This window comes from Diabrotica undecimpunctata, chromosome 6, assembly GCF_040954645.1.
Source record: "Diabrotica undecimpunctata isolate CICGRU chromosome 6, icDiaUnde3, whole genome shotgun sequence".
NCBI lineage: Eukaryota > Metazoa > Arthropoda > Insecta > Coleoptera > Chrysomelidae > Diabrotica > Diabrotica undecimpunctata.
In genome coordinates, this window is record NC_092808.1 from 100,140,108 (window position 1) to 100,144,646 (window position 4,539).

Consider the following 4,539-nt stretch of genomic DNA (forward strand, 5'->3'; position numbering starts at 1 on the left):
AATAGACTTGATTTGTTAAATGGTAGATGGTAGATTTCATTATTTTGAATCAATTTGACATCATACTTGTTGAATTTTGTATATATGGAAATTGATTTGTACCCTAAAAATCATAATTTGGGGTTAGACACAAAATTGATACTATAATTGCTATAAAAATGTCTTTCTAATATAATAAAGTAAAAAAAAAACAACTTACAAATTCATATGGATGAAAGCCTGTTGAATGGAAATAATTCCTAGATTTTGTCTATAAATAAACAGAACACAATATAGATTATATTTTTAATTAAGGTTATATTTTATTCTCTGGTATAATATCCATTGCTCCATTTGACATGACAGTTTGACCATAGAATAGCCGAACTGTGCTTCGTTGTTCTCTGTTTTGACATAGACAGCGAACAGGGATGTATTTAACACATTTAAAAAAAAAAAAAAAAAAAAAAAAAAAAAAAAAAAAAAAAAAAAAAAAAAAAAATTATTAAGAAAAAGATTTGAGAAAATTAATATTTAAAAAAATAATAAGTAAATTATTTATTTTAAATATTATTTTTGGGGTATTGTGACAATTAGGGTTTATAGAAAATAGTTTGTAGCTTGTATACTGCATAGTATTAGATATTTGGTTGTTTTAAATAAGTTATGTACTAGAGAATTTAATAAAAATATATTTATGTGAGGGTATTTTTAATAAATTAGCATATAATAAGTGTAAAAAGTTGTATTTTAGTAATTTTAATGTTGTAAATAGATTTAAGTGAGCCATGTGCATAGGCAACCAAAAATACTCTCGAAGTGATTGACAGATAAAAATTAATCATAATTGGGAATATAAAGTGGGGTTATAATAATATATTGTTTGGATTGTGTATTTTATTAAATTAGAGTGTTAGTTACTAATTTAATTATATATTCTGATCTGAAAAGCCTAAATGTAAACAAAATTATTAATAGAAAAGAATGGAATTCTCTGGATCTCCGGAGATGGCCATGTTTGCGAAATGGTTTGTTCCAGAAAATTCAGACAAGTATTTAATAGAACAAATTGGAACATGATCTCTTACCAGATGGTTCTGGAATATCCAAAGGATATAAATACCCGTGATTTGGATTCAAGATGGCAGTTTTTGAGTTTTTAGTCTGAAGTCAAGCAGTCAGGAAGTTTTTAGTCAGAAGTCAGGCCAGTTTATTATGAAAGTTAGTTGGAGATAGTCCAATTGTTTAATATAGTGAGTTAAATGAAGATTAAAAATTATGCATATATTTAATGCACATTTATAATTATACACAAATAATTATTGAAGATTATAAAAGTATATTAGAAGAATATTGGATGGACATTGGAAGGAATTAAAATTATATTATGATTGGAGATTAGTATAGATCAACTTATAATAATTGGATATTGGTATATTGAAAAGAAGAATAAATATAAATGGTGTTTGCTGGTTTGCTTGGTGATATATAAATGCTGGTGAAGAAAACTATATCTTAAATTGGTAGAAGCTGATAATTGGAAAAAGTAATTTCACAAAAAACAAGGATAACTGAAGTACGAAGACATTCAGTGGTGATTAGAATCTATATAGTAGAAAACAGTTCATTTAGGCCTTCAGTGAAAGAAAGGTACAAAATTTTGTTAATATAATTTAGTTAGTGTCATAACAATTTTAATTTTGAAGATAGTTTGTTTAAATTTAACATTGTCTATAGAATTTAATTAGTTTTATAAGAACATCAATTTAAAGATAGTTTATTTTAAATTTACATTGGCTAGGTTAAATATATATGTGTGTTTCATAATAGTTATAATAAAGATAATTTAAAAAGTACTTACAAGCTAATTCTTTGAGAACCGCGATAAAAACCCTATATATTATATTATTAAAAATACTCATTGCTCATCATTCAAACAAAAAACACATCATAACAATATATATATATATATATATATATATATATATATATATATATATATATATATATATATATATATATATATATATATATATATATAGACGTCTTAGAAGAGTGGAAAAACGTCGTATCCATCGACGTAAGAAGAGGGAATACGAACAGAACTCTCTCGATGGGATTCAAAGTTTATTCGATAAAAATAAAACGAGGAAATACTACGAATCCTCAAATAATAGCCGTCGAGAATTTAAACTACGATTAAAAATTTTTAAAGACACTAACGGTGATATTCAACATGATGAAAACTCAGTTCTTAACAGATGGGAACAACATTTCAGCGAACATCTAAATATAAACGATATTGAAGGATGTTACAACATAGACAATCAACAAAATCTACAACGTCAACTACACAGTGAAGACCCAACAAGAGAAGAAGTGTCAAATGCCATAAAGACAATAAAGCCCTAGGAATCGATGAAATATGTTCGGAAATGTATAATAAAAGGTGGTGATCAACTTTTTGCAGCAATCCATAAACTAATCGTACTTATATGGCAGAATGAATTGGTACCAGAAGAGTGGCTAAAGGGAATAATATGTCCGTTGTATAAAAAGGGTGATCAACTGGAGTGTAAGAACTATAGAGGCATTACTCTGTTAACATCTGCGTATAAAATCTTCGGCAATGTATTGTTTGAAAGATTTTAACATTTTACAAAGGATATTGTTGGTCAATATCAATATAGATTTACTGCTGGAAAGCCAACTACACATCAAATTCAAGCACATAGGCAGATTCTAGAAAAGTCACTAGAATATAACATAGATACACCATCTCTTTGTCGACAAAGCAGCCTATGGCAGTGTGAAAAGAACTGCATTATATAATGCAATGATAGACTTTAGGATCCCACCTAAGTTAAGTTGAACCAACTAACAATGCAAAACGTAAGCTCATGCGAAGAAGAAAACTCTACGTTCTTTGACATTAATAACGTTCTAAGATAGGGGGACGCGCTGGCGTGTCTCATCTTTAATATTGCCTTGGAAAAGCCAATCAGACAAATAAATATTAGAATAATGGAACTATTTTTAATAGAGAGACATGGTGCGATGTTTTACAAGGCTTGCGGATGGAAAATGAATTAAGACTTGTAGTAAACGAGGAAAAAACCAAATATATGTTGGTTTCTAAAAACCCCCGAAATATCCAACAGAGAAAACAAAATAACAACCATACCTTTGAGCACGTCAAAGAATTCACATATCTTGGATCGCTAGTAAACGCATCAAACACGACAAGCGACGAAATAAAAAGACGTATAGCAATAGCAAACAGAACTGTTTACGGTCTCCAGAAACATTTAAAAAATAAAATACAAAATGTGCAGTAAAGCTCAATATATACAAGACCTTAATAAGACCGGTTTTGATATATGGGGCTGAAACGTGAACTTTATCTCAAAATGATGAAAGACTTCTTGGTATTTTTGAGAGAAAAAATCTTAGAAAGATTTTTTGTGCCGTAAATGAAAATGGGCTATGGCGTCGAAGATACAACTATATCAGTTATACACCGATCCAGATATTGTGAAATTCGTTGAAATTGCCCATTCGTGAAAGTGCAGAGACTTAGATGGGCTGGACACATTGCTAGGATGTCATATCCTAATTTTGTTCTAATGTCATTCCTAATTTTTATTAATGACCTACCAGATCACATAAGGGCACTTATAATATCAATGTTTGCTGATGATACCTCGTTAATAGTCTCTGCACGTACACTAGAGGAATTAAAAATGACAATGAAGACTGTTGTTGACTGCTTTATACGCTGGTGTAATACCAACAGACTAATATTAAACATTGACAAGACGCAAATTATTTATTTTCATTCATACAACTCATCTAAATATGACTATATCTTAACCATCCACGATAGAAACAATATGTTATCTTCCACTCACTCTACAAAGTTCTTGGGTGTATTCATTGATTGTAATCTCAAATGGTCAGAGCAAGTGAATTCAGTGAACATGAAATTGAATAAAGCTTTTTATGCTATATCCAGAATTAAAAACACACTACCCATCTCGGCATTAATGAACGTTTATTATAGCCTTGCTTACAGCCACATGTGCTACAATGTAATTTTGTGGGGGAACTCAGTAGATAGTAACAAAGTGTTCATTAACCAAAAAAAAATTATCCGTAAAATTTTTAATTTGGATTATCAACAGTCTTGTAAACCAGTTTTTATTAAACATCAAATTTTAACTTTCTACTGCCTATATATCTATAAATGTTTACTTTATGTCAAAGAGGAAATCAATACATTTCCAGTAAATTCAGACAATCACTACTACAATACAAGAAGTGCTGAATCTTTACGAGTTCCTAAACACAGAACATCCAAATTTCAAAATTGCTTCAGATATATGGGACTGACCTTATACAATCATTTGCCAAAAACTGTTAAAGAAATAATACTTATCTCTAAATTTAAAAAAATGTTAAAGATTTACTCTTAAGAAAAGCATATTATTCTATAAATGAATATCTTGAGGACAAACTGCAATAGCTTCATATTTTACTTGTAAAAATGTTATTTTATAT